Source organism: Citrus clementina, unplaced genomic scaffold (assembly GCF_000493195.1).
Source record: "Citrus clementina cultivar Clemenules unplaced genomic scaffold, Citrus_clementina_v1.0 scaffold_5, whole genome shotgun sequence".
NCBI lineage: Eukaryota > Viridiplantae > Streptophyta > Magnoliopsida > Sapindales > Rutaceae > Citrus > Citrus x clementina.
The window spans coordinates 7,853,487-7,862,703 of NW_006262201.1; positions in this window are offsets into that span (position 1 = coordinate 7,853,487).

The window sequence follows — 9,217 nt, forward strand, 5'->3', positions numbered from 1 at the left end:
GAATTATCAAAATCTCATTGAGTTGTTTGAATTAGAACCACATTTAATCATGCTTCGATTAGAGCGTAATCTAATCACATTAGCTTGATCGGCTCTAGAATGATATCTAGTATTTATCTACCCTATCAGTCCACTTCTGCTACCCTACTCCATCTACTAGTATTAGCAGTTATGTGTTAGTCACGTAACTTTTTAGGCTTCCCACATTCATCTCTATCGAATCCATCACAAAAAAAAAAAAAAACTTTTAAGAGGAAGTGATTGATGTAAGCATTATTTTAGGATTTTTAAAATTTTGTCATTTTAGGTCTTTTGATATTTTTTTTTTTAATTAGAGTCAGTTATGATCCTTTTATTTCCAATATAATTGTGATTTAGAAGGCGCTTGTTATTTTGTCTGAATTCTGAATAGAGCTGAATGTCTAAATGTAAATGACATGTTTTTTTTTTTGTTTGAATAGCTAAAAATAAATATTAAGTTGTTTGCTTTTTTAACTTAAAAAATCTGAAAAACTAATATTTTTACATTTATGCCCTTACAAATTATAATGTTAAACAAATAATAAACATTTTAAAGAATATAAATAAGGCAATAAATTATCATAACATAAATCATATTCAATTGAGTACAACTCTTTAATATTTTATATTAATACGTTAGTTAATTTTATTATAGTTCGTAATGTTTTTATATGAAAAATATTCATAAAACATTATGAAGATAAATAATGCTAATTTGAACAAAATAAAAAGATAAAAATGATAATACTCTACCACTATATATTATCACAAGTTATATACAGATGGGTAATAATGCTATTTATTAAATTTTAGTTAGTTAAGGATGAAAATTAATTAATTAAATAGGAATATTTTGAAAAATATCTTTTAATGATAGGATTCAAACTTTTTAGATTAGGTAAAAAGATAAAAAATATAGCTTAATAACTTAATTACTGAAAATCTTCATTAACTTGAAAAAAAAAACATACTTAATGACTTAACTGATTAAAATTAAGTCAATTAAGTTATTAAGTAAAAAAAAAAAACCTTTAGTTTCCCTTTTAAGGTAATTTAGGGAAATAGTTTTATCCTATTATAAAAAAAGAGATCTTGTTATTGTTTCCATAACCTTTGATTAATAAAAAACACTCTTTTAACATGTTATCAAAATCTGATTGAGTCATTTAGATCAGAACGAAATCTAATTATACCTCGATTAGAGCATAACTAGTCGTATTAACTTAGTCTGGTTCTAAAACGATATCTAATATTTATCTACCCTATCAATTCACTTCCGCTACCCCACGCCATCAATATTTTAGTTATCTTAAAAGAGATTAATTTAGAAACATACTTAAAAAAAAGTTAAAACTTAATTGATTCTTTTGTAATTAATCCTAAAATATTAGGGGTTTCAAATAACTGTTTTAGCTAGGTCGAGCTGTAAATCTGCCCCAAACTTTTTCCAGTTAACCTAGTTTGTTAACATATATGTTTCCATAATATTGATTTTGATGATAACAAACAAGATTAAGAATGATTAATCTTTTAAGCTCAAATTATTTAATATTCTTTTTAAATAAATCATTATTTTCACATTATAAATGTTTTGTATTTAATGGAAAAATGATTTTATGAAATTGATTGTTTTTATTCTTTTTAAATAAATCATTATTTTCACATTATAAATGTTTCATATTTAATGGAAAAATGATTTTATGAAATTGGTTGTTTTTCAAAGTTTATGGTTTAATTGAAAGCATTTTGAAAACTTTGAAATAAACAAGTATTGCTTGAAATTTTGGTGAAGGACTTATTTGAAAAGTGTCATAGCATTTTGGGCTATAACATAATTTTAAAAAGTTTTGGGATTAACAAAGCATTACTTAGAAATTCTGAAATTGGACATATTTGTAAAGTTTCATAACGTTTTGGGCTATAGTATAATTTTGTAAAGTTTTGGGGTCAAACTATAATTTCAAAAAATAGTGCACTGTGCATGTTACTGTAGCAATCACTGTAGCAAACGGCTAACCGATACTTTTCAGAAAGCATGTTCTGCAAAGTATTGTTAAAATGATGATTCTGGAAACTAACGGTGAACCGTTTACTGAAAACGGTTAACCAATTATTTCCAGATTGCTAATCTTGAACCGTTTAGTAAAAACGGTTAAACCAAATTTATTTTGCAGGTCTCTGGAAATTAACGGCGAAAGGGTAAGCCTAAACGGCTAACCGTTTATTTGAAAATTGGCCCAACGGTAACTTTGACCGGCCTAAACGGTTAACCGTTAATGGTTAACGGCGAACCGTTTTTGAGCAGACAGTCTATAACGGCTAGTTTTTCAGCTCCAACTATAAATAAGCTCAATCCAATTCAAACAAGAAGATTTCCAACGATCATTATTGAGCAAAATATAGAGAATACAACTTTCATTGAGCTTTAAATCTTTGTATTCATCTCATTCATTCACACATTGAGCTTTCACTTGTGATCAAACACATTGTGTGAGAGAGATTCATTTGTAATCTTTTTTGTAAAATCAAGTTAAAAGATTGTAAGTGTTGGGATACACTTGGGTTAAGAGATTGGGGATAATCTCTTGTTGTAAAGGTCCATTGACACCTTGGAAGTCAATTGTAAGCGTTTGAAGCCTTGGGAGGCTAGCTTAGTGAAATCCTCAAGCCCGGTGTGCTTGGAAGCGTGGACGTAGGCGGGAATAGCCGAACCACGTAAAAATTCTTGTGTTCGTTTTCTCTTCCCTTACTCTTTTAATATTGTGCTTGATTGAATTTATTGTTTTCGAATTTATTAAGGCATTCGATTAAATTGTTGTGTGGTTTGCCTAGGATAATTTTTAAAATCCCAATTCACCCCCCTCTTGGGTTGCCTAGTTAGTATTTCATAGTTAGCTCCTACATAATTTTCTTTCTCATAGTTAGTTTTCATAGTAAGGTTGTAACAGCGTGATAAGGTTAATATCGTAATTTCTCCTTCTTCTTTATTTTCTATTAGTTTTGTTCTCAATTTTTTTTTTGTATTCTTTGCATGCATGGTCGAAGGTCACAATTACCTAATCTTGAGCATATGGACTTTAAATTGGAAAAAACACATCGCACACACAAACACGTTGCAATTAAAGGTAAAATTGAAATGGATTTGCAACAACCGGCACCTCAGGAGAGGCCATTTAAGGACTAATTCAGTCCCTTAGCTAACTTGAGCACATCATCTATAAGACACCCAAATGTAGCTGCTAGGAGTTTTGAGTTAAAACCTAATGTGCTAAATTGTCTCCCAACATTCTATGGCCTAGAAAATGAAAACTCATATAATCATCTAAATTATTTTCATGCCGTTTGTCAAATTTTTAAATATAAGAAATTTTCAGATAATGATGTTAAACTTAGATTAATCTAATTTTCTTTAAAGGATATAGCTCGTTCATAATTCAATACATTGCCTGCTAATAGCATTACATCATGGGAACAAATGGTAACAAAATTTTTGAATAAATACTTTCCAGTGCATAAAACCAATGTTATTCGCAGGGAAATTTCAAAGTTTACCTAGAGAGAAGACGAGCAGTTTTTCAAAGTATGGGAGCGATTCAATGGGCTACTCTTGAAGTGTTGACATGATGGGTATGAGAAATGGCATCAATGCCAATTCAATTTGAAGGGATTATTGCCGCATGTGCAAGAATGACTAATGGCAACAAATAGAGGAGAGCTAATGTCAAAAAGTGCATCAGGAATTTAGGATTTTTTCCAACGACAAGTGGATAATTCCCAACAATGGAGTTGATCACTCAGGAATATTAAAAGAATTACAGGAGTGAATGAGGTTCACATTGGCGAGTCAAGTTCAGAAATTAAAGAAGTCAAAGAGATAGTTGAAGGTCTTTCTCGATAAATAGCATTGTTAATAGCTGTTAAATCAACAGAGCCACATGACCATGACTCATACCCAGATCAAGCCAATGCCATAAGTGTAATTAAAAAGCCATCAAACTACAACCCTTACTCCAACATATATAATCCTGGATGGAGAGACCATCCCAATTTTTCATGTTCTCAAGGATTCCAACAAAATGGACTAGCAGCTTCAGCTCCACCAATGCAACCAGTTCGCCAAAAACTTGTTGGTTAATTTCTATAATCAATTATTATCAATGCCAATGTGCAAGTATACACAACAAGTAATAAAGTGATGAGCATTCAAGATCGTCTCCATAGGGATTGATGTTACTCAAAATGCTAAAGCAAATCACAATAATGCAAATCAATTACGGACCGAAACAACCAATTGTCGAATAATTCTATGTAACTAATAGTTGTAAGAGATGAAAATAAAACAATACTGTAATGAAATAAACTCAGTTGAATGTGTCTAAGATTCAATTGAGAATATAGTAGTTGAATGATCAAACTCTCCTAATGGAATGACTGTTGTTTACCAAATTAATACCAGTTGTAACAATAAGTGCTTCAGCAATGGGTAGAATAACTTTGCATCCGTAGCTATCGCATGTTGGAAATCTCATACGTTTAAATCTACTAACAATGACCAGTTGCTCATATATTTATGGTATGGCATTATAACCTTTAATCTCTCTACCCTACAAGGTGAACACCTATGTCTAGAGTGTCACAAATCTTAACTTCAAGTATGGCCCTTATGAGATTCAAGATAACCTAATCCAGGAAACTCAACTTAAGAATAAGTAATACTCTAATAATGTCCACTAAGACATGCCCTTTTGCTGCTCTGTCTTAACTGAAACTATTAAATGGGTGATCAACCGAAATAACAATTGTATTCATAAAAACTACTCGAGTATAATGCTACAGCGTTACCATAACAACATAAAAGAACAGTCAAGAACCCATTGGATTATTTGTCACTCAACCACAAGTAAATTTAGTTCATAATCTGGATGAGAAAAATAAACACCAATATGTTGGTCTCGGAATACATCAAATCAATTAAAGGAAAAAGATAAATATAAGTTGAGCACAATGAATATCAAAGTCAAGTAATTCTGCACGATTGTTCAATGTTACCGAAACAACACTCTTCAATTCTGATTTTCTTCTCCTTCGTTCCTTCTAATTACTCTAATGATAATTCCTTTCCGCCTTTCTATGTGGTGCACACCTCCTTTTTATATTGCAAATTAAGTTAAAACCAAAGCCCATGAGCGTGCATATGTTTGAATTAGGAAACATGTAGATCGCGATTTTATTGCTGACTTGCCCTAAGTTCTCTTCCGCATTGCTCCCAGATTGCTACAGCACTGTTTTATTCCCGATTGTGCTTTACTTCTTTTGTGGCCATCTTCCTTCCTCATCTTGTTCTTTTAATGCCTCAACATCCTCTCACGAATTTAAAACCTACAATTTAAACCTGTTTTTATCACAAATTACTGTGATTCAATCAAAACTTATTAAAATTCAACTAAAATGAATGTTTATGCAAAAGGTACCCAAAATGTAATAAAAACACCTTATTTGTTCTCTAAGTGACCTTGATTCAAGTTTAGAATTGATGTAATAAATCTCATTTCCTAGAGTTATCATTCCTTAAGCCTTACAACCACCATTGAGACCATACAATCAGAACCCGAACTACTCTCAACCCAAACCATGGGAGGATGCATTCTAGAATTTCAAGAATCTTACTCACTCCACGATCTAGCAACAAACTGCACCATTGATAAACTATGAAATGAGATAAGAGTATGCTTCAACTCACAAACCCAATCAGTTTTAAACCTCAAAAGAGATGGTGGGATAGCTTGCCTCTTCAGTTCAAACCTTAGCAATGACTGTTGAGAAAGGCAAATTCCTAAGTCAACCAATGCCTAATTCTAAAGGAGTGCATGAAGTAAGTACCAATTTATCTTAGCAGCATGGAGAGGTCAAAGCCGTTATGACCTTGTGAAAATGAAAAGAAGTCGACAGCAAAGTGGAGATGTCGGTGACAAAAACAAATCAAATTTTACCTGTACATGCTGAGGACTCATCATCAGAGGCAAAAGAAGAAACCAACCCACAAGAATATATTCCTAAAGCTTTATTTTCCTAGAAGTTAACTAAATCATTGCATTTCTTAACCATGCAATAAAAAACTATTTCATTCCTTCCATAGCGAAAAACTTTTTATTTGTGCTCACACTGCTAATGAGCCACTTGATCTGTTACAAGCTTATAGACCAGAGCCGAACCCCTGGACCTTTGTGTTGGAGCGTTCAAATAATGATGGTAACAGTAGCCACAGTAAGAAGTTCAAATTAGATTTAACTCTCCGCTTGTAAATATTTTCTTTTGTGTTGCACCACCTAGGTGATGTCTTCTAAACTCTATTGCTTTCTTTTAAAACATTGAGGACAATGTTTTGTTCTGGTTGGGGGGAGGGAGTTGACAATTGTGGAATCTTGGTTAAGTTTTTACTTATTTTTTGTTGTAGAGACTAACCGTGGCTAACTTTTTGTGTTGAAGATGATTGAATATGGAGTGTAGTTACTGTAGAAACGCATATTCGTCTGAAAAATAAAACAAAAAAAATTCTAGACATTTTCTTTTTCTTTGTTAAGCTTTGACAATCATTTCTTTTTCTAACTTCTTCTTTTTGATTTCTCCTTTATACATATACACTTTCAAAATTTTGAGTCAAAGATGGCTGAATATAAAGTGTAATGACTCTAGAAACACATCTTCTTAATTAAAAAAAATATTTTCTTTTTCTATCATTTTAAGTGTAACTTTTCTAATTAGTTTTTCTGCATCATTTTTACCTTTCTGTATTTTCTTTTCATGTTTAGAATAGGTTGGGGGATAGAATGTCGTTTGAACCTAAAAAAAAAATGTATGTATTTTTTTAACATTGGATGACATGATGACTTTCAAATTTTAGTATTTGTATTATCTTTGGTCTTAAGTGATATTACGCCATATTTGCTACTCTACATGTTGATGTCAGAGACAAATATGAGTTGCTTGAAGGAATACACATGTCATAATGACTACCAAGTGAGTTTTTTAGCCTATCATTTTTCTTAGAGAGTAACCCCTTTTTGCTCATTCTTTATACAGCTTAGCAGTTTATTATTTTATACATGATCTCTAGATTTCCTTTGAGTCAATCCTTAAAAAAAAATTAAATAAAATCAAAAAAAGAGAAAAAAATGTGCGTTGCCACATCTGGAGGTCCATCTAACTAGTGGATATGGAAGATTATTTATCGCCCTAAAAAATGATAGAAAGGCCATTTTTGACCCGTTTGAGCCTTTCTAGCCATCCCTTTTGTGAAATATCCATAGTTAACCCTTTTGAGCCTTAAAAAAAAAAAATTCTATGTCAACTTATCAGCTTGACCCACTCTTATTTGGAGAATTATTTGATATCTTACAAGTTCCATCACCTATTTATGTTTGAGAAAAATACAAATAATTATCTTATTCAGTTAAGTTGTGCCATACAAAAAAAGAAAAGAAAAAAATTGTTTAAAAAAAAAGTGAAAAAAATAACAATAATAATTAATAAGCGAAATGTACCATGTCCCTAGCCTACGTTATGTCCTAATAAAAGTCCTTCTTAATTTTAGGGATTTATAGTATGAAATAGAAGCTAGTTTTATGGGCTAAAAAGATGTAGTGATGCATAAAAAAAATAAAAAAATAAATTGAGTTGACTAGCATTTTGTTTGACTTAAAGATCGTGTTATTTCTAAGCTGTGGGCATATTTCTTTCATATTGGTGAGAGCGTGTGATATTACGTCCTTATTATTTTTCTCTCAATTTACCATTCATTGGAGTGACTATTTTTATTGGGATTAATTTCTTTGTGAGAGTGTTATTACTACTGGTGAGCTTTTGGGGTTTGACATGTCATTCTTGAAAATGGCTTGATTACTATAACTATGACAAATTCTGCTAGACTGATGCATGTAGATGGTTGATGTGGGGTGATATTTCTTTAGACTAGAGATAACGTTTATACTTTTATTTCATTGCTATCATTGGTCTAATTCAATAAACACGAGTGTTTAAAAAAATTCGGTTTGAATTTTGTTTTCGTTTTAATTGCTAGGGACTAGCAATAAGCTGGTTGGAGGGTGTGTTTAGTGTTAGAAAGTGTATATTTATAAAAGAGAAAATCGTCATTTTACATTTCAAGTCTTACTAACATCTTTACTTTTATGTATTTAAGTTTCTTGTGATTTAATTATTTGTGTTTTATTTTAATTAAGTATTTTATGTATTTTAGGGGCATCATGGTCATTTCGCAATGAATGAGAGATCAGACAGCAAAACGGAAATGAGTTTTGAATTCAGGACAATCGAAAACCTTAGGAGGAGCATAAAAGGAAAAATGGAACTGTTCACATATACGTTACTATTCACATGTACGGTACTGTCCATGTTACTATTCATGACATTCTTTACATATATGGAATGATGATGTGGTATTGACCGATGATGTGGCATTGACTGATAAGGTGTTACGATTCTATTGGACTAAAATTCTTATGTACTGTTGATCGGTGACATGGCAGCATGTCAGTAGACCAAAAATTGTGTAGGATACATGCATATACACAAGATTATTTACAACCAAACCGCGTCACTATTCAAGCCACTTGACTATTCAAACCGCGTACTGTTGACTGATGACGTGGTCCAATCCTGAGCGTTCAAAATATTTTTAATCCGTTGGCCATGATTTACTCAGTGTATCTATAAAAGGGGGGCTCTCCCCCCTAATTATGAGTAGCTAATTTTCTTTCAAGCTTGGGTTGAAGGTGAAGTCTCAACATGTGCCATGGGCTTTATTTGATAAATTTATTCTCTCTTCCCTTCTTATTAAGATGGATGTTTTGAATTTTCGTCGATAAATAGTAATAATCTTGTCTAGATACCGCCCTGGTTTAACCGGCTCCCTAGTACAAGGTTATTATTATTTGACATGATAAGCCCTTAGCACCATATTGATTAGAGCGTGGTTCATGAGGAGTGGATACCCCCCTCATGATTTAATTGACACTAATAAAGAATATTTAGCCCATGGTGCGTGTTGATGCAGATCCAGATACCCAAGCACTTCAATTATAATATTTTCCACTTTAATTTAATTCTACCATTTCAATTTAAATTTTAGGTATTCCAAATTATTTTTACCTTAAATCTAACCACCAACTTAGAAAATTAA